This window comes from Cornus florida, unplaced genomic scaffold (assembly GCF_030987335.1).
Source record: "Cornus florida cultivar Cherokee Brave unplaced genomic scaffold, ASM3098733v1 CherokeeBrave_3.0.0_Hap2_Chr03, whole genome shotgun sequence".
NCBI classification, from domain to species: Eukaryota; Viridiplantae; Streptophyta; class Magnoliopsida; order Cornales; family Cornaceae; genus Cornus; species Cornus florida.
The window spans coordinates 28,838,541-28,861,420 of record NW_026775573.1 but is presented as its reverse complement, the minus strand read 5'-3'; the positions used below and the strand labels follow the sequence as shown (position 1 = coordinate 28,861,420).

Sequence of the window (22,880 nt, the reverse complement as noted above, 5' to 3'; positions counted from 1 at the left end):
ATTTCTGAGTTATATATACATACTTTTTGATATTATCCTTGTGTTGATATTATACTTCACTGTGATATTTGCTATGCTTACTCCATATACTTGATACTCTCATATGTGTTGGAGTTTATTGATTTTGCCAGATACAACATATTAAGTTTGGGGGTGATTTAACTGACAGCAACCTTGGGTGGTTTTGAGGAACCACTATGTGGAAGGAGGAGGTGCTGGAAAGTTTTTTTACACCGTCTTTACATTATTATGTTCTATCTTTGCTGGTCTGCTTATATGTTAATATCTTTCTAACTCTCTTTTGTTCTCACACATTAAGGATAATGTGCACAATAAGCTTGGGGCTAAGGTTGTGTTAGGGAAGAAAAATTAAATTGTTATGTTGGGGAAGAAAAATTAATTTTTGTTAACACAAGGATATGTTCTGATTATTGATGATATAAGCATGTGTTTGAGTCTATTGATAGTTATACACTCCATTTGTAGTCTAATATTGGTTAGAGATGGTTTGTATGCTACACTATTGTGAAAAGGATTTCTTAAATTTTTTTTAAATCAGTTGGTAGCCTGTGCTCCACTCTATTAGAATAATTATTGTTTAATGATATTAATCTCTGAGATGCTACACTTTACACATATATACACTTGCATGAATTCTGTGGGGTAGAAATTGGAAATCTTGTTTTGTTTTGAGTTAGACTGAGATAATCAGGTAGATTTAATAGTTTTGATGACAAAGGCATGGAAAAAAAAACAGAAAGATTTGGTATGTTTGCAATGCAAAAAAGAAAAAAAAATTTCACCAATGTGAATGAAAAAATAAAAAAAAATGATGAATAAAAAAAAAGTAAAAAGTAATCAAGTTCAGGTTTGTACGTAGATTGCTTGAGTGATTAAGTCCTTAGGAGTGTGTTCTGACATCTAATGCCCTAAGACCATCTGGTCTAGGAGTCATTGGCTGAAAGCTTATTACATAAAGGATTTAGGTTGCCTAGATTACTTGAGTAATTAAGTCCTTAGGGGTGCTTTATCACTCAATGCCCTAAGACCATCTGGTCTGGGAGTCATTGGCTAAAAGTTCGTTACATGGGTGATTTAGAAAGTTTAATAAACCTGAACATTGCACAGTATCCTTTTTGAAAAACTGCATACCCAAAAAAAATAAGATGCCTTGGGAGTTGGAATTTGAAAAGTTTGCCAATGAATTAAGGAATAACAAGGAATAAATGTAAGTATGGACGGTAAGCCACACGTTAAATTGTAGGATGACTATTAGAAAGTGTTTAGAGATTAAGATTGTTAAATGAATGATTAGACTGATATGTGGGGACCATGGTTGTTTAATTGAAATTGGAAGTCAAAAGTTTTTCTGATTACATAATTAGTATACTTGCTGTATTTGACTCACGAATGAACTATAGGAATAATATGATTCAAAAACAGGCTTGAATTAGCTTGTTGTGCAATAAGGCACTAATTTGAGAAGTTTTTGGGTATCTTCACTGGAAACCCTCACGAGACCACAACTCGTCCGCTAGGGGTAACCTAGGGGTTTAAAGGCTTGTTGCATAAGCTAGATGCAACCACGATTCCCACTAAAGCAGCTTTCTAGTTTTGTATTGCTAAGGGACTAGTAATATGTAAGTTTGGGGGTGTGAAGAGCACTGAATATATGAATATTCAAGCCCCTAAATACGTATATGTTAAGGCCTAAAGTGATACTTCTATCCATAGTTAGACTAATTTATGTTTAATGTGTGTTTATAGGTACTTTCCTAGAGAAATGGTTAAAACCAAGACTTTATGATGATATCGAAACTTATAGAGTCGTTGCCGGTCATTCAGAGCAAGTCGAGAGCTTAAATGGTGAAGTTTGAAGAAATTCAAGCCTTAGAGCTCAAACCCAAGTGCGGAGGCTCAAACATCACAACAAAGAAAAGAAGAAAAGTAAACAAGACCCAAAAGCTCGAGCCTCGTACCTTAAAGCTCGAGCCTCGTACCTTAGAGCTCAAGCCTCACAATAAGGTGCTCGAGCGTTACCTAAGGGTGCTCGAGCCTTAACCCTCAAGCTCGAGCATGAGGCGTCAAAAATTAAAGAGTTGATTTAATTACAAGACTATGCTCCTAGGTCTCGTGCCTTACCTCCAGGATCGAGCACCATCCATTAAGGATCGAGCACTAACAACTGAAGCTCGAAAATGGTGTTCCAAATGCTCGAGATTGGTACCTAGTGCTCGAGGCCATGAAGTTTGGATTGAGCAATGTTAAAAGAGATGAGTGTAAGAAATATTTTAAGTGTTGAAGAAAAAGACGCTTCGAAAAATAGTTGAAGAAATTTGGTTAAGTGTCAAAGTGAAGATCGACCACCATTTATGGAAGCTCGAGCATCAATCCCGTGAAGCTCGAGCCTTATATCTGAAACTCGAGCCTGAACCTTAAAGCTCGAGCCTTTGTCCCTGAAGCTCGAGCCTTCCATTACATGTCAGATTAATATTGTGGGATTGCTCTCTTTATCCGTCGTATCTCATCCCAGTTGGGCCAGAAGACCTAAAAACCCACCAAATATTATTTTCTTCTATAAAAGAAGGCATAAGCTTTGATAGAAGAATTCCAAAATTTCAAACTCTTTTACGGTGCTATTCAGAAGGCTAAAGGTGTAGTGGCTTTTAGGGTTCCTACAACCTTAGAAGTGAAGATCCTGAAAAGAGAAGTGTCGTCTGTGACGAAGGAGATGAACTCAACACAGATGATATCCAACCTTGTCATGAGTAGCTAATTCTCCTCTTCGGGCACTGATGTAACCCAACCTAATACTATGGTTTGATTATTTTAACTCTTGTATTATTTTTAATATATGTTTTTTCTTGACTATATGACTATGAGCACTTGAGACAACTCAAGTGGTTTTCATGCTTTAATAGATTATAAACTGTTATTACCTTGTTTTTTATGTAAGAGTCTATTTTCTATTCTTAACCTACCTTATTGGACGGTATCTGGTAAAGCGCTGTCGGCCATAAGAATAGAGGTCATATAATGGTGTTCCAATGTATTTTGCAAAAGAACATTTTCATAGTCTATGCTTAGGAAAGGTGAATTGTTTGCAATGTAGTTAAAGTAGTTAGAGTAGGTAAGCGGACAATCCACGCTAACCGTAGATAGGTTATAGTTAGCTAAATTTGTAAAACATCCTTTTTTAAAACCCAAATTGAACGAATGTTATTGAGTTTAATTCATTTGGAAAATATAATTGTTAAATTCCTAGAGTTAGTATAATTAACTGTAGTGTGATGATTGTGGTGAAGTCAAAGCCCTAAGATTCCTCTCTCTCCAATCACTCAATTTATTTACTTTGCTTTTATTTAATATTTTATTTTAATTCTAGTTTGTTAAACCGTGACAACCAACAAACTCTCCAACCAAGTTACTTGTAAACTATAGAACAAAGTTAAAGACTGAAATATAAATCTCTTTTCCTTGTGGGTTCAACATCTCTTTCTATAACACTGTTCTGCATGGAATTCTTCTATTGTGAGTGAAAATAACGCATCAGTTTATACAAGATACAGCTTGATGATTTATTTTTTGAAACCCTTTTGACCTTGCATCATAATGCTAGAACCAAACGTAGCTCAATTAATAAAAATTCATCTTTCTTGTGGCATTAGAAATTAATTAGAGTTTTTTACATTTGTTTCCAGAAGCACAGAGAAAGACTCAATCTTGAATATGTAGTTATATGGTGGTACATCACGCAATGTTCTTCTAACTTCTGATATAGTTTAAAGACAGACATATATTTAAAATCACCACAACTCATTGCATATAAAATCATGTAAAGTTAAAATAAAAATAAAAATCAACTTACCAAGTGCATCAATAATGTTGGATGACATTTCTTCTGCTGAATAAAAAATGAAATAGTTAATAAAAACGCCTTATTACTTTATTGGTTGTGACTTTTGCTAGGCATAGTTGGTACTGTAAAAAATTTAAGGACTCCATGTGTATGGAACTTAGGAATACTAACAATTCATTTGGCATACAAGAAGCCACATTGAAAAAATTATGGGTAAATTATAGTGATCTCCCCTATGGTTTGCCATAATTACAGTGACCTCCCCTATGATTTGAAAAATTACTTCGACCTCCATTCAAAATGAAACAAACCTACATGGACCTCCCTTTTGTAACAGTCAACACTAGTCAATGACAAATTTTGTTGATCTCCCCTAAAAATGAAACAAACCTCCACGGACCTCCCCTTTTAGTGACGAACCGTCAAATGGACTAATATACTTGTCTAATTTATTGAAATGCCCTCAAATTGCCATAAATTAGACAAGTGGAGTAATATCTATATCTAAAATGAAACTAACCCCCACTAATATATTTGTCTAACTGAACTATCCATATACTTTTAGATATGGATATTAATCCACTTGTCTAATTTATGGTAATTTGAGGGCATTTTAATAAATTAGACAAGTATATTAGTCCATTTAACGGTCTTTCACTAAGAGGGGAGGTCCGTGGAGGTTAGTTTCATTTCTAGGGGAAATCCATGTAATTATAGCAAACCATAGAGGAGGTTCATGTAATTTACCCAAAAATTAATGAAAGTACTTTCACAAGTCCTAAACGCATTTACTTGAGGTTTATTCCAAAGTATTCAAAAATTAAATAATATCTATAGAAATTTTTTCATCCTAGCTTTTTAGACCTTGTGGACTACAATTGATGAATCTAGCTCCTTGGTGCTATTTTCTTCCAAGGGTAGGAGTGTTTCTTGGTAAAGGAAGGAAACTGAACAGTTTATAATCTATAAAGTTTACATATTCTCATGCTTCAGAATGTAATCTATGTAATGAGTTGAAAAATAATTCCATATATATGATGTCTACACAATCTCACGCTATTCATACAAAAATCTTTTTGGCTCTAAATTTTTGCGGGGTGTGCCAGGTACTGTTATGAAATAAGGACTGAATAGGAGTTTATGAAAACAAAGAGAAAATTAATGACAAGAAAAATAAAATGGCACACACACAAACGAGACAAGGATATACGTGGTTCGGCTATGCCTACATCCACGGGGAGAAGGTGTAATAACCCGGTCTTTTTCCTCCTTTTCTATTTTCGGCGATTTTCTTTTTTCGTCTTTTTCCTATTTTACCTTTTCTTTATTTCGTCTTTTAGTCGTTTTTAATTTTTCCGTACATAACCTCAATTGTTGTGCTCGGATTTGATTCCGATTTTGCATGCATTCATGATATTTAATTTCCATGACGTTGGAATTTTTACTTTTCTTAAAAAGCATGCTAGATTAGTACTTTTCTTGTAAAGGGCATGAATGCATACTTTAGTGTAATTATTTATAACTTTTGAGGTTTTAGAGTAATTATGTAAAATAATTATTTTTCATTTTGGGGACCTTTTTGCAATTTATTTTGGACGATATTTTGAAAAAGGACCATTTTGTAATTTTTGGAAAGTGTGACAAGTGTCACACTCTCATGGAGCCATTTGTTGGCATTTAGGTGAAGAGACTTGGCACCATGACTTCTTGACATTTGGTGGGTAGAGATTCATCCATGTGTTGGCCTTAGATTGGTGCACATGTAACCATTGATTATTAACAAATGTAGGCTTGAGATTAAGCCTAAGGATAGAGCCTTTGATTTGAAATAAGTGTAGGATCAAGATTTAGTCTTGCAAGTGTGTGTGTGAGAGGTAGTGTAAGAGCACATAGTGAGTGGAGGATTTCTAGCCCTTCCACTCACCATTTTTCACTTATCCTCTTCATTTTCCTTAGTTCTTCAAAGTTCTAACCTAGCCACCATTGGAGAAAAGCTTGGTTAATAGCTTTCTTCTTCAATTTTGGTTCCCTTCCATTTATCTTAGACTAAGAACCTTAACTAGTAAAAGTTTCCTCTCATTCTCCTCGTCATTAACCCTAAGCTTGTTTTCCATTTAGTGTTTGGTTGCTTGGATTATAGAGATTCAATTCTCTATTGAGGTAGGGGTGGTAGTATGTTTATATTTTAAGTGTGTTATAATCCTTCGGGGTTTAATATATATTGTGTACATGCTTCTAATATGATAGTCTTGCATATTATAGGAAATCCTTCTGATTGACTTAGGGTTTATTTGATCTAAGCATGTATATTGTGTATGTATCTTGTATAGGATTATTGATGTTGTATATAACTCTTATTGATTTGAATTACTATACTATTGTGATGATAATTCTACATTCAAGTTGATTACTATTGGTGATTGTAATTATTTTAGAAGCTTAATACTATAAATGTTGTAATCTAGTATATAAAGCTTATTGTTGAGACATGGTTTAAATTGATGAGTTTGTGGTATTATATTGCACATTATATCATGTTAAGAACTTGCCATTTATTATGCCATTCTAGATTTGGAACCCTAAGACATGGTTTGTGTGGTTTCAAAGATACTTGTGCATGGAAGGTGGTTTATATGCCTTAAATTATGATATATAAGTTTTGAACTTGATATATTTTGGATTCTCTTAGGATATTGTGTTACAAGCGACATGGCTAAAGTTTGGCTTTAGTGTGGGAGGTATGAGTTCTCCTCAATTGAGAGAGTGCGCACTAGGGTGGTCTTCCCAGCGGGTTAATGCCCAGAATAACCATATTGATCTTGGTTTAGTCCAAGACGAGATGTCCAAGTTTTCCATTATGTGATTTCGCATTAAATTTCAAGTTGACAACCAATGTTTAATTGTAACATGTAATTTTTGGTTGATTACGAATTGATGTTGTTAAGTACATTGACGTTGTTATGTGTTGTTTAAGAGTCATTTAAGTTAGCTTAAGATGATCCCTTAGCACACCTTGAACATAGACGTTAAGTGGAATGCTCCCTTGTATTCATCTATATTGATCTCACAATGATATTGAAACTTTAGGGTATACACATATGCTTCTCCTACGAGTAACATGATTACTCACCCTAGTGGTTTGGGTTGTTTTTCAGGTAAAGAGACCATGTTCATGGATGCTCATCATCCTTAGAAGCTTTTGAGCTAGTTGAAGCATTTTTGTATATTAGCATGCACTTGTTTAGCATGTTTTATCTTTTGGATGTAATACTTTTGTATACCATGGATGTATGGTATTTTAGAAGCTAAGATGGCTTTCTTCATGTAATGTGTATCTAAGTACTCTTTTTAATGCTTGTTTTGTATGTATAGCATGAGGCCAGGAGCCATTAACATGAAAGATTACAAACATGTTCTCTTTAAAACTCAAGTATTGCCATTGTAGCTTATTTGTGAGAAATTTAGGCTTTGTATGCTAAAATTGTTAATGGAATGTAAAGAGGATTTAGGCCATGTTGGTACATCTATTTTATCATAATGCATGCACTTGCATACTCACTTTGGCACACAATACCTTCCTTGATGAAACAAAAACCTAAAGTTGCATATTTTGAGTTTTGACCCTATTCTATTACAGGGGCATTTTGGGTATTTCATAATGAGTTTTTTTTTTTCATTTTTCCTTGAGAGTCACGTAGAAAACTTGATTTTGAGGGGGGTTTCTTTTTTGTATTTTTCCAGAAAACATCATCTTGGCCCTCAAAAATCCATATTTTTCCAGAAAATCCTTGCTGCCAGGTTTTGCAAATTTTTAATACAAATGTAGTTGGTACTATTCATCGACTTTTTTTTGAAAATCATCACGACCAATCCGAAACTTTCGGAGGTCTTGTGGGTGTATTTTAAGATTGCATTTTCAATTTAGGCAATTGAAAAACCTCCTGAAGCCCTATTTCCAAAACTTGGGCAGTAGGTCGGATTCGTTTTTCTCCTCTTGACCTGATTTTCTTGGGGGCATTCTGGGCATTTTACAATGCATTTTTTTTTTTGTTTTCGTTTGTAATCGAGATAGGAAACTTGATTTTAGGGGGGGTTTCTTCTTTGAGTTTTTCTAAAAAAGTCCGTTTAGATTCCCGTTTTTACTCTCAGTTGCAGTAGTGGTGGGTTGTCCTTGTCGGGCCGCCACGACATCATTTTTGTTTTTGACCTTTCTCCCCCGTCCGGACTCCAAATTGAGTAAAAAAAAATTTGAACTTGACTAATTTGTCATTATCTTTCCAGTGGTGTGCTCGATAGCACCTAAATCCACTTTTTTCAAAATAACCATTTTGCCCCTAGGTTCTTTTTGTCCGTTTTTGAAACGACACTTCTGCATTTGTTTCCTTTGGGTTCCGTGACCTCATTGAGGGTCACATTGGTGTCTTAGAGACGCATTGTATCTCTAGAGACCGTTGTTTCACCTTTCTCTTTTGCATTTTGGATCCATTATCGGGTCATCTTGTGGTCATCACTGACGCACCGGGTTTACAAAAACTTGGGCTGTCATAGAAGGCAGAACAACATTTCACTATAAAAATAAAGAGATACAAGGCAAAGTGGTTCACACCCAAAACCCAAATTACACCCAAACTCTCTCACTTACTAACTGATATTATAAACTCAGTCAATTAATTTGGGATGATCAAACACTATGGGAGCAAGGCTATTTATAGCCAAAATATCATCACAAAATTAACTAAACTTGGTGACTACGCATAGGCTGGCAAACCTTGCTAATCACAATTTTTAGTGGGCAAGCTAAATGATGTCATGGGTGATAAAATCACACTTGCTGAGTTGGTAAATTTGAGCTACACATTTCAACAAATATCCACCTTGGCAAAAATTCAAATGAGTCATTGTATCTCTGCCAAACAATCTGTCTTCTCCATAAAACAAATTAATTAAGAATTTTAGTTAAGTTTAAGTCATCCTTAAACTTAACCCTCGGGCTCTCATTCTTCAACCCATGCATGTCTTGCGCAGCAATAAGCATACTTCCAGTATTTTTGTCAAACTCTAAATGCTTACTAAAAGCAACCTAAAAAATTTCAAGTTTGACATCTCCTCCAGTAACCTTCTCCAACTACCTACAAACCACCCGCTGGTAATGAAAAGTCATATTCTCTCCCTTGTGGAGAATATGACGTCCTTGACTTTTCCTCGCATCTCTATTGTGACCAATTACTTGCGTCCCATACATCTTAATGGCACTAGAATGGACTATCTCATTACCACCAAGATTATTATAAGTCAATATCACACCTGTCCTCATAAGTTTGCCTCCCTTTAAGACTACTGTAATTTTGGTTGCCATCTGAAAACGGATTTCATTCTCCCACTACGTTATGTAGTCCCTGTTGATGTCTCTCGTAATAGCACGATATCGTGTAGGATTGCTTTATGTAAAGAGGATGTCGAACCCACAGGGAGATGGAATTTATATTAGTCTTTAAGTTAATCTCATGGTTTATAGGTAACTTAGTTAGAGAGCTTGTTGCTTGTCATAATTTAACAAACTAAAATTAAAACAAAATATTAAATGATCAGAGAGAAAGGAATCTTAGGGCTTTGACTTCACCATAACCATCATACTATAGTTAATTATACTAACTCTAGAAATTTAACAATGATATTTTCCCAATGAATTGAACTCAATAACATTCATTCAATTCGGGTTTTAAAGAAAAATGTTTTACAAAATTAGCATACTATAACCTATCTGTAGTTAGTGTGGACTGTCTGCCTACCTACTCTAACTACTTTAACTACTTTAACTACATTGCAAACAATCCACCTTTCCTAAGCAAGACTATGAAAACATTCTTTTGTAAAATACATTGGAACACCATTATATGACCTCTATTCTTATGGTCGGCAGGGCTCCGCTAAATACCGTCCAATAAAGTAGGTTGAGAATAGAAAATAGACTATTACATCTAAGACAATGTAGTAAGAGTTTATAATCTACTAAAGCATGAAAACCACTTGAGTTATCTCAAGTGCTCATAGTTATATAATCAAGAAAATACATATATTAAAAATAATCCCAGAGTTAAAACAATCAAACCATAGTATTAGGTTGGGTTACATCAGTGCCCTAAGAGAGGAATTAGCTACTCCTGATAAGGTTGGATATCATCTGTGTTGAGTTCATCTCCATCGTCACGGATGACACTTCTCTTCTCAGGATCTTCACTTCTAAGGTTGTAGGAACCCTAAAAGCCACCACACCTTCAACCTTCTAAATAACACCGTAAAAGAGATTAAAATTTTGGACCTCTTCTATCAAGGCTTACGCCTTTTTATAGAAAAAAATAATATTTGGTGGGCTTTTAGGTCTTTTGGCCCAACTGGGATGAGATACGGCTGATAAAGAGAGAAATCCCGCAATATTAATCTGACATGTCATGGAAGACTCGAGCTTCAGGAACAAAGGCTCGAGCTTTAAAGTCCAGGCTCGAGCTTTAGGAACAAGGCTCAAGCTTCTCTGGATTGATGCTCGAGCTTCCATAAATGGTGTTCAATGTTCACTTTGACACTTAGCCAAATTTCTTCAACTATTTTTCGAAGCGTCTTTTCCTTCAACACTTAGAATATTTCTTGGATTGAAATATTTTAACATTGTTCGATCTAAACTTCATGGGCTCGAGCACTAGGTACCAGGTTCGAGCATTTGGGACACCAGGCTCGAGCTTAAGTTGTTAGTGCTTAATCTTCAATGGGTGGTGCTCAATCCTGGAGGTAAGACACAAGACCTGGGATCATAGCTTTTCAATTAACTTAACTCTTTAATTTTCGATGCCTCATGCTCAAGCTTGAGGGTCAAGGCTCGAACACCCTTTGGTGAGGCTCGAGCACCTTAGAGTGAGGCTCAAGCTTCAAGGTACAAGGCTCAAGTTTTTGGGTCTTGTTGACTTTTCTTCTTTTCTTTGTTGTAATGCTCGTGCCTCCACACTTGGGCTCTAGCTCTAAGGCTTAAATTTCTTAAAACTTCACCAACTAAGCTCTCGGCTTGCTCTGAATGACCGGCAACGACTCTGTAAGCATCGATATCATCATAAAGTCCCAGTTTTAACCATTTCTCTGGGAAAGTACCTACAAAGACACATTAAACATAAATTAGTCTAACTATGGATAGAAGTATCACTTTAGGCCTTAACATATACGTATTTAGGGGCTCGAATATGCATATATTCAGCGCTCATCACACCCCCAAACTTACATATTACTAGTCCCTTAGCAATACAGAACTAAAGGCTGCTTTCGTTGGAATTACGGTTGCATTTAGCCTGTGCAACAAGCCTTTAAACCCCTAGGTTACCCCTAGTGGACGAGTTATGATCTCGTGAAGGTTTCCAGTGAAGATACCCACAAGCTTCTTAAATTAGTGCCTTACTGCACAACAAGCTAATTCAAGCCTGTTTTCAAATCATATCCTCCCTTGCAGTTCATTAATCAGTCAAATACAGCAAGTATACCAATCATGTAATCATAAAAACTTTCAAATTCTAATTTCAATTAAGCAACCATAGTCGCCACATATTAGTTTAATCATTTATTCAACAATCTTAATCTCTCAAACACTTTCTGATAGTGATCCTATAATTCAACGTGTGATTTACTGTCCATACTTGTATTTATTCCTTGTTATTCCTCAATTCACAGGTAAACTTTTCAAATTCCAACTCCCAAGGCATTTTATTTTATTTCAGGCATGCATTTTTTCAAAAAGGATACTGTGCAATGTTCAAGTTTATTAAGCTTTCTAGATCACCCATGTAATGAATTTTCAGCCAATGACTCCCAGACCAGATGGTCTTAGGACATTAAATATTAAAACACCGCTAAGGACTTAATTGTTCAAGTAATCTAGGTAACCTAAACCCCTTATATAACAAGCTTTCAGCCAACAACTCCCAGACCAGACGATCTTAGGGCGTTAGGTGTCAGAACACACCCCTAAGGACTTAATTACTCAAGCAATCTAAGTACAAACCTAAACTTGATCCTTTTCCACTTTTGTTTTTCATTATTTATCATTTTTTTCAATTTTTTTTTCATTCACATTGGTGAAGAATTTTTTTCTTTATTGTATTGCATACATACCAAATCTTTCTGTTTTTTGTTCTTTTTTTTTTTTTTTTTTTTTTTTTTTTGACTTGGTCATCAGAACTATCAAATCTACTTGATCATCTCAGTCTAACTCAAAACAAAACAAGACTTCCAATATCTACCCCACAGAATTCATGTAAGTGTGAATATGTGCAAAGTGTAGCATATCAAATATCAATACCATTAAAATTTCCCAACGTAACCTTACCCCCAAACTTAGTGTGCACATTGTCCTCAATGTGCGAGAACAAAAGAGAGATAAAAAGATATTACCATACAAGCAGACAAGCAAAGATATGATAAAATAATGCACAGACGGGTAAAAATGAATTCTTATCATCTTCTCCTTCAACATAGTGGTTGCTCAAAACCATACTAATGGTGCTGTCAACCAAATCACCCCTAAACTTAATCTGTAGTATCTGGCAAAATCAATAAACTCCAACACACATCAGACTATAAAGAATATAGAGTAATCATAGAGAAATAAGACAATGAATGAAAATATCAACACAAGGATAATATAAAAAAGTATGTATATATATCAGAAATCAGTACAATGCTTTTGAAATAAAGACTTAGGGCAGATATACATCATATGGAAATAAATACATCAAAAAGACTGCCCTAGTCAACAAAAATACAGAAAAGCCCTAACAAGCTAATCCATAGGTGGTAGTGGTGCATCGGAAGAAGTAGAAGGAGCAGACGGAGTGCGGCACAGTAACTCTTCCAATATGCTTTGCTGCGCAACTAGCATCTGCCACAACACCATCTGACCATCCTGTAACTCGGCCACCCTGGCTTGCAAAGCTCTAATCTCAGCCTGAGAAAAACTCTCACGCTGGGCTACAGGAGCGTGTCTCTTCCTATCGTGGGGCCTAGAATCGGAGAGATATATCTCCTCATCTGTAGCCTCATTATCGTGATCATCCTCCTCGTCCTTATCTGCCGCTACCATCACCATATCAGCAGGGTTGGTAGAAATAATAGTAGGTAGGGGCGGATAAGGTGAAAAGTGCAGTACATAAGGCACACCCCGCGCCTTGGCATCCTTGCGCTGTCGATCCTCTCGAATCTCATCATTAACACCCCACTCCAGCTTCCTCATCTTAGGCATATGCCCGAAGATGTTGTTCCCCTGCATGAAATGGTACTGGGTGAAGACGGTCATAGTAGCCTTATTCGGAGGTATCGGAACCCCAGATATCTCCATCAAGCGTGTGATTAGCCTGGGAAACTGAATATGATAAATGGAAGGGCATCGGGCCTCTCCCATCTAGTCGTATAGACAGCGAAACTGCACAAAAACTAACTGGGAAATAGACACCCAGTAGCCTGCGTGGAATGCGTAGGTCACATCTACCATCTCAGTGCATCGCCCTATTTTGTGTCCGATAGGGCAAGTGTTGGCCATAAGGACCGTATCTAGAGACCAGAAATGTCGCAAAAGTTGTGACTTCTGGATTATCTCTAAGGTAGTGGAATGTTGCCCTTGGCCCAAAGCACGAACCATCGCCTCCCGGGTCGTGCCCGGGAGAATCTGAGGGAATCTGCCCTGAAGAGCTGCTAGGCACCTGTGATGGCAACCTAAAGCCTGAGCAATAGTGTCACGGCTCACTATCAGCTATCTACCCTTGATAGTGGCTGTGAAGTGATCTTCCTTGTCCTGCTTCTCATCTCCTTTATAAAACTGCAGGGATATGTAGAATGCCCGCACCAACCAGGGATAGGCAATCTAGGTGGGATGCCTCAAAAATCCCGATAGCTGGCAAGCCTGAAGAGCCTCTATTGCCCAAAAAGTATCGCGGTGCCTCTGAAAATCCTCTATAACAATATATGTCTCAAAGCAGATTTTGCTATACTGCCAGGCATCATCTAATGCCATCGCCGGTGTCCTATATCCAGCTAAACTCCAAGAACACTAGCCCAGCTAAACTCCCAACTCTATGTCCCAAGGCTTGAGCTTGAGGTACTGATGCTCAAGCTTGGTACTGGCTGAGGCTCGAGCTTGAGGTCCTGATGCTTGAGCCTGTTGTAAACAAATGCTCAACCCTCAATCTGAAGGCTCGAGCTTCCTGGTTTTCAACCGAAGCTAATCACCCCAAAATCTTCCAAAATCAGTCGATTTCCTCTCCAAACAACCCTCAAACTCCTTTGTAATTGCTCAACAAACCCCCAAACTTCTCAAAATTGCTCATAACACCTTAAAACACCGCAAATCCGCGTTCTTCAAACCTTAATTGGATCCGGGATTTCTACAAATTTGGGGCATAACTAAAGATTAGAACGTGATATAGAGGATTAAACCACACTCCCTATGTATTTGGATGTAAGATTGGAGTAGAAAATCGACTAGAGATATTATATATATATATATATATATATATATATATATATCATAAATTGACCAAAGAAGGAGTATAATCCTTACCTCTTGCTGTGAATCAATTCTTGATATGATGTAAATGATGAGAGTGAAGAGATTTGAGAGAATTGGGAGCGATTGGGGATGAAAGAAGGCAAAGGCACGAGGGTTTCATCTATGGCTCGAGTTTTTTTAATATTTTAAAGTACAGAGGCTCAAGCCTCAAGTGTAAGGCTCAAGCATAATCGCTGAAAACCCTAAATTTAACGATGATGAAAGGCTCGAGCTTTAGGTACTGATGCTCGAGCCTGTAACTACTAATGCTCGAGTCGCAACTTTCAGGCTCGAGCATTGTGACAAATTTTTGGATTTTTATTTTCTTTTTCTTTTTCAAACTAAAACTAAACTAAACTATAAATAAAATAAAGCTAAAAATTACTAAACCTTGAAAAATAATTGAACCACAAGCTAAAATAAATGAAATAAAACTATGGTACAACATACAAATGCTAAGTTTAACATCGACAGCTCGACAACATGCTAAGTTTAACGTCGATAGCTCGACGAAAACCCAACCTCTCTAGTCCAAGTAAATGGGATCATGAAATTCTACTGCCTCCAGTGTGCCTCTCTACACACTACCCTCTATATAGGGTTTCAGACTCTGTCCATTGACCTTAGATAGTTGTCCAGTCTTGCAATCTTGTATCTCCATTGCACCATAAAGTGTAACAGAAATAACCATGTATGAACCTTCCAAACGTGACTTTAACTTTCCAAGAAAAAGTTTCAGTTGTGTATTAAACAACAAAACACTCTTCCTAGTCTCAGAAGTCTTACACAAGATATACTTGTCTTGAAATGCCTTAGTATTTGCTTTGTAAACCTTAACACTTTCATACGCATCATTACGTAATTCTTCAAGCTCAGTTAATTGAAGCTTCCTATTAGAACCAACAAATGTCATATCAAAATTGAGTTTTTTTATGCCCAGAAAGCTCTGTGTTCTAACTCTATAGGAAGATGGCACCCTTTACCATAGACAAGATGGTGAGGTGACATACCAATTGGAGTCTTAAAAGCAGTACAGTAAGCCCACAAAACATCATTCAGTCTATAAGACCTATCTTTACTGTTGGCCTAAGGATTTTATCTAAAGGCCAATATTATGTTTTGATGATTACAAATCATTAATGATATTTAAGTACTAATATTTTCATTGAGTGATGTATAGATGATTAATATCCAATCCTCAAAGATGAGCTAAAATATCCATTCCAAGTATTCCTAGCATTTAAGCAATGGATTCAAGGAAGCCTTAAAAGTTGCAAAAAATTAAAGGAACATTCAATCAAAGAAAAACTCAGACTTCAAAGATCATTCAAGCATTTCAAAGAAAGAAAGCAAGTCTTCATCAAGCCTAAACGATTATGGTCAAAGAATGAAGAAAAGGGTAGATAGGATGGTGAGAGCTTAATATTTAATGTCAAAGTATATTTGAATATATTTTGAAGCTCAAAATTATAGGACCATTCATATCATACATAATTCATATGTTCCTATGTCCATTAGCAATAGACTATACACTTTATTCATATTGACATATGAAGTCTTTGCTAAGAATGAGTTAGTTCAAGCTTGATAAGCTTTGGAAGAACTCATTACTTAAGCTAGAAATTCTAGGACCATGCACATTAATCATTATATTTATTTTGGTCTCTAGAAAGTAAAGGAAAAGGCATTGAAATTAATTTTTCATCTTTAAAGCCTTTGTTACCATGATTTGTTATATGACTCTAGGACACAATGCACTTCATATTTAGCATTCTTGTGTGTCCATAGACTCTTAGAAATTGGACTTGAACTGAATTAAACCATACATCAAAGTCCTAGGTGCTAGAAAGATGGCTATCTCATAAAAAGCAATTTTCAACCTAGAAAATTTCTAAACTAGCCTGTACTGAAACTGCTATAACTATTTTTGTAGTTAGATTTTTTAAGTAAGGCTAGGTGCATTAGAAATTTGACTTCGAGCTCTTGATTTTAGACTCAAATTTTACCTAAATTGGTTTTGAATTGAGTGAGATATAACCATCACAAGATGCGGGTTTCTGGTTTGCGAAATTCCTGACCAGGTTGCACTAAAATGGCCATAACTATTTCTGTGCTTAGATTTTTTGAGAAAGACTGGTGGCATTAGAAAGCTTACTTCAAGGTAATAAATTTAGACTCAAATTTCACCTCATTTGGAGTTATATGGACTAAGTTATGTCCATTTGAAGTCATACTCTTTTCTGTCCAATCCAAAATTAGGAGCAGCCTCCATGAAGAAAGAGCCGCCTCTATAAGAAGTAGAGCCAGCGCCCTCAAGGAAAATAGAGCTGGCTCCATTCAAAGTAAAGCAGGCTCTATAAAAGATAGAGCATACTCCATGAAAGAAAGAGTATGCTCTCAACATTCCAGTAGGCTTTTTTAACAAAAAATTAATTCTTCCAACTAAAGAGCAAGCTTCCAAAAATAGGGAGCAAGCTCTTAGAGGCTGGGAGCCGGCTCCATGCAATGGAGATCTGGCTTTCAAGGCTAGCGAGCCACCTTCTCTTATTTTATAAAAGCTGGCTCCTTCTGGGGTTTTGAATTGCAACGGAAACTTTTTCATTTATTGACCCCAACCACTTCTAACAGCTATATTGAGCGTAATATTTCTTTATATATAGATGGTTGGTCTACAGAAGTAAATATACCATTAAAGAGAGCATTCTACAATCCTTGAAGATCATTTAAAGAAGCTTTCATTGAGCTTTCATTTCCTCTCATCTCTCTCATTCACTCGTATACTATCTTGAGAGATTCAACTAAGGATTCAAAGGGCTTTTGCTTTTGCTTGAATTTTCATAAAGTTTGTGCTCTATCATACACTTGAGAGATTATAAGAGCTTATATTCTTCACTTATATCATCCTCTCTCATTCATATTTATAGAGTGTTGAGCTTCTTTTATATTCATAAATACTCTAGTTGTGAGCTTTGATTTGCATATCAATCTTTGAGAGATATATTTATATGCAGCAAATTTGATATTCATTTGTAAAGGCTTGTGCGGTTTAAGGAAGAAGAAGCAAGCTAGCTTCAATTTGTAAGGGTTGGTGTGACCTAAAGGAAGACTAAGAGAGGTTGTCTTTTAGCAAGGTGAAACAAGGTATTCCTTCATATAAAGGTTTGCTCTCCACCCATAAGGAGAAGCTATAGTGGATTAGGAAGTCTCAAGAGGGATCTTGAGCCGAGGAGTAAGAGTTTCCGAACCTCGCAAAAATCACCGTGTTTGCAATTTCTCTTCCCTTATTTCTTTTACAATTGTGCTATAACTTGTTTACTTTCATATGTTGATTATTGCATAATTGGTTATATTGTTAATTAGAAATTGTATTTTTATAATTTGCGAAAATTGGCCATTGACTCTATTCACCCCCCTCTAGAGTCAATTCTTGGGTAACATTTACGATCTGGCTTAACCATTTTTTCAAGAATTCTCTTAATTTCACGATTGGATATTTCTACTTGGCCACTTGTTTGGGAATGATAGGGAGAAACAACTTTATGAGTGATGGAGTATCTTTATACCAAAGTACGGAAAAACCTATTACAGAAGTGAGCACCCCCATCACTAATAATAGCTCATGGCATACCAAACCGACTAAAAATGTTCATTTGAATGAACTCAACCACGATTGCGTGATCGGCGGTTTTACTAGCTACTGCTTCAACCCATTTAGACACATAGTCAACAGCCACAAGAATGTATTCATTATAATTAAACAGAATAAAAGGACCCATGAAATCAATACCCCAAAAATCAAAAACCTCAATAACGAGGATTAGAGTTAAGGGTATCATGTTCCTTCTAAAAATTGAGCCTAGCTGCTAACATCTAAGGCATGACCTACAAAATAAGTATGCATCTTGAAAGAGTGAAGGCCAAAAGAAACCACACTAAAGAATTTTAGCTGCAGTTTTCTTTGCACTGAAATGACTTTCACATGCCAAACTATGACAGAAGGTCAGAATACTAGGAAACTCACTCTCAGGAATGCATCTACGAATGATTTGATTAGCACAATATTTGAATAGTTGAGGATCTTCCCGATAGTACATTCTAATTTGAGAGACAAATTGGTCCTTTTCCAGCTTCGACCAAGACAAAGGAATTTTCCTATTGCGAGATAATTCACAATATTAGCAAACCAAGGCAAATCCTTATAAGAAACCTTAAACAATTGTTCATCAGGGAAAGAATCATAAACTGGAAGTGAAGTTGAGGTATCCTCAATCAAAATTCTAGAAAGATGGTCAGCTATAACATTCTCTGACCCTTTCTTATCCTAGATTTCATAATCAAACTCTTGAAGGAAGAGGATCCATCGAATCAATCGGGGCTTAATTTCCTTTTTAGAAAGAAGATGTTTCAAAGCAAAATGATCAAAATTGACTATGACTTTGGAACCTAATAGATATGATCTAATTTTTGTCCAAAGCGAAGATAACTACGAGCAAATCTTTTTCAGTAATGGTATAATTTAATTGTGCATCTGAAAGAGTTTTCCTCATATAGTAGATAACATGAGGAAGCTTATCCACTTATTTTTCCAAGACAGCACCTATAGTATAATCAGATACGTCACACATAATCTCAAATCGAAGAGCCCAGTTAGGAGGATTCATGATAGGAGCTGAAGAAAGAAGAGAGCAAAGCTTTTGGAAAGCTTCAAGGCACAATTCACCAAAGACAAAAGAAGCGTCCTTTCTAAGTAGATTACACAAAGGACAAGAAATTTTGCTAAAATCTTTAATGAAGTATCGACAAAACCAGGCATGCCCAAGAAATGATCACACTTCCTTTACGAAGGTAAGAGGAGGCAATTTGGAGATCTAATCTACTTTAGCTCATCAACTTCAATACCTCTCTCTGAAATGATATGTCCCAAAATAATACCCTCTTGAACCATAAAATGGCTCTTCTCCCAACTAAGAATAAGATTGGTTTCCCTACAACGCTAAAGCACTAGGGAAAGATTTTGGAGACAGTTTTCAAATGTAGACCCGAAAAAAGATAAGGCATCCATAAAGACTTTGAGAAACTTTTCAACCATATCCGAAAAGATAGACATCATACACCTCTGGAATGTTGTTGGCGTATTACATAATCTGAAAGGCATGCATCTACATGCAAAGTGAAAATAGCTTTCTCTTGATCCTTAGGATCAATGGCCACCTGATTATAGCCAAAATATCCGTCTAAAAAGCAATAATAGCTCTGGCCAACCAATCGCTCTAGAATCTGATCAATGAATGGAAGTGGAAAATAATCTTTTCTAGTAGTGAAGTTGAGTTTCTGGTAATCAATACACACACGTCATCCAGTAGTGGTGCGCTATGGAACTAATTCTCCTTTAGAATTCTCAACTACTGTAATACCTGTCTTATTAGGTACTATCTGAGTAGGACTCACCCACTTGCTATCTGAGATGGGATAGATTATTCCCGCATCTAGTAACTTCACAACTTCCTTCAAAACTACTTCCTTCATATTAGGATTCAATCTTCGTTGGAGTTCCCGAGATGTTTGAGAATCCTCATCCAAATGAATTTGATGCATGCAAATTGTGGGGCTAATTCCTTTCAAATCAGCTACACTCCACCCAATAGCCTTTTTATTTTGCTCAAGAACTTTTAAAATACTACTTTCTTGGGAACTTGTCAGATTGCAAGCAATGATCACCGGGAGGGTGTCATTTAAACCCAAGAAAGCATACTTAAGCTTTTCTGGTAGTGGCTTAAGCTTAAGCTTAGGTGGAGACTCTAAAGAAGGAATAGGCGGAGTACTAGAAAGTGGTGGAAGAGGCTTTAACCTAGATTTTCATGGAGGAAAATCTGTGATAAGAGTGGAATTGAGCAAAGAATTCATTTCAGCTATTGAGGAATTGATATCAAAATCTTTATAATTGGAGTGATTCAGGAAAGCTTCTAAAGGATCCTTGGATAAAATAGTTGGGAGTGATTCCTCAACCAACTCATCAATAACATCAAGGAAGAAGTATTCACTATCATCATGGGGATGATGAATAGCATTGAAGATGTTTAACTTGACTTTTATATTCCCAAAAGATAAATCCATGGCTCTAGTCCTACAATTAATGCAAGCATTAGCTGTGGCTAGAAAAGGTCACCCAAGAATGATTGGAATATACTTTTTGAAATCGTGGACCAGTTCTCTATCAAGAACTAGAAAATTGACCAAAAAATTGAACTTGTCCACTTTTATGATTACATCTTTAACAATACCTCGTGGTTGTCTAACAGAACGGTCAGCAAGCTATAGAACAACTGACGTAGGTTTTAATTCTTTCAAACCTAACTTCTCAAACACCGAGTAAGGAATAAGATTAACACTTGCTCTAAGATCAAGAAGTGAATGCTCTATCATAATGTTTCTTATGATACAAGAAATTGTAGAAGCACCAGGATCTTTAACCTTTAGAGGAGTATTATACTTAAGAATAGCACTGACTTGCTCGGTAAGACAAATTTTCTTAAGAACTTGGCTTTTGGATTTTTTCTTTAGAGTGCATAAGTCCTTTAGAAATTTGGAGTAGGCTGGAATTTGCTTTATAGCATCGAACAGAGGAAGATTGATTTTGACCTATTTAAAGACCTCAATCATATCTTGAATTTTCTCCCCTTGTTTACCAAAGTGGGAGGGTTCCTTGAGACATTCAGGATATGGCGCTTTTGGCTCATAAGTTGTCTCAGGGTTAGGAGTAGATGAAGAAGTGACTCCACCTTCAACTCCTTTTGTGCATTGTGGAATAGCACTCGAGGAAACATTCTTGGGATGTGAACGATGAATGATAGGAACAATGGGAATCCTAAGCCTTTCTTTTTCCTCCTGTCCTTTTTCAACTTGGTTATCAACCACTCTACCACTCCTCAATGTAGTGATAGCCTAAACTTGATCATGATGAATACTTGAGGAATTGGCTTCATCAATTATGTAAGTCTGCCCTTTTGGGTTGGCTATTGGCTGACTAGGCAGCTTTCCATCCTCTCTTTGAGATAGAGTACTCGTTATTTGCCCAACTTATGCCTCTAGCTTTGCTATGGCTTGAGCATGAGAATTCAGATGTTGGGTATTGGCTTTAAGATCAACAAGAGCATTCAGTACTTATTCTTTAAACGTAGAATTTCTAGGAGGAGGTGGAAGATTAGGAGCTTGAGAAGGTTGATTCCTAAACTGAGGTGGAAGGTAAATACCAGATTGGTTGAAAGAATTATTTTGTGGCATAAGATTGGATGAATTTTGAAATTGCCCCTAAGATTGGGGAGCAGTGTTTCCTTGATTTTGATTATGCCATGACAGATTGGGATGATCTCTCCAGCCAAGATTATATGTAGAAGAATATGGATTATAGGCTGGTCTATAGAATGCAGCATTCACTTGCTCTTATGGGATCTCAGATGATTGTCCCAGCAAAGGGCAAGCATCAGCAAAATGGTTTGGATTAATACAGATGGAACAAACTTCCTTAGGTAAGGCAGTTAGTGGATTACCAACAGGAGCAAAGCCAGATGATAAAATTTGATCAAACCAACGGTTCAAGGCTTCTATTTAAGCGGCTAACTCACTAGATTTATCTACCTCATAAAGTTTTTCAACCTTATGCATTCCAAGTGAAGACCTAGACCTAGAGGAAGAAGCGTTTTGTACTGAGTTTTCACTTAGGGCCTCAAACAGTTCTCAAGCATCAGCCAGACTCTTACGTAGAAAAGCTCCATTACTGGAAGCACCAACCATGTTTCTATATGAGTCTATAAGACTATCGTAGAAGATTTGTATTAAGTGCCATTGAGCAATATCATGGTGTGGACATTTTCTTAGAAGATCATTATATCTCTCCCATGCATTATGGAGCTGTTCTCCTGGGATTTGGGAAAATGCCATGATTTCTCTTCTCATTTGTGTGGTTTTACCCATAGTGTAGTACTTCTTAAAGAACTCCTGTTGCAACATGTCCCATATAGATATGGAATTTATTAGAAGGAACTGCAACCAAATTCTTGCTTTTTCCTTAAGAGAGAATTGGAAAAGACGCATTCTGAATGAATCATTGGTTAAAGTGTTCAACTTGGTAGTTGAAAACAATTCCAAAAACACATCTAGATGCTTATAGGGATCCTCTATTGCAAACCCATAGAAGGTAGGAAGCATTTGAATCATAGCAGGCTTAATCTCAAAATGGGTTGTATCAACATCTAGAAAAACAAAGTATGAAGGAGAAGTGCATGTGGTAGGAATAAAATAGTTCTTCAATTATGGTTATGGAGGGACAGGCGAAACCTGTCCTCCATTCCCATTACCATTACCATTATTAGCCAGTGCATCACGTTATTCAGCCATATTATCAGATGAACTATCTATAGAATTCAGATGTCTTTTAAATTTTCTTAA

General features: G+C 36.4%; 1 non-coding gene across 1 annotated transcript; it reads left to right on the top strand.

Annotated features, from left to right (window-relative positions):
- Positions 1-22,284: 22,284 nt before the first annotated feature.
- On the top strand, positions 22,285-22,390 carry LOC132301977 (small nucleolar RNA R71). Its single transcript, XR_009480701.1, has one exon. It is a non-coding gene; the product is annotated as a small nucleolar RNA R71 (small nucleolar RNA).
- The last annotated feature ends 490 nt before the right edge of the window (positions 22,391-22,880 follow it).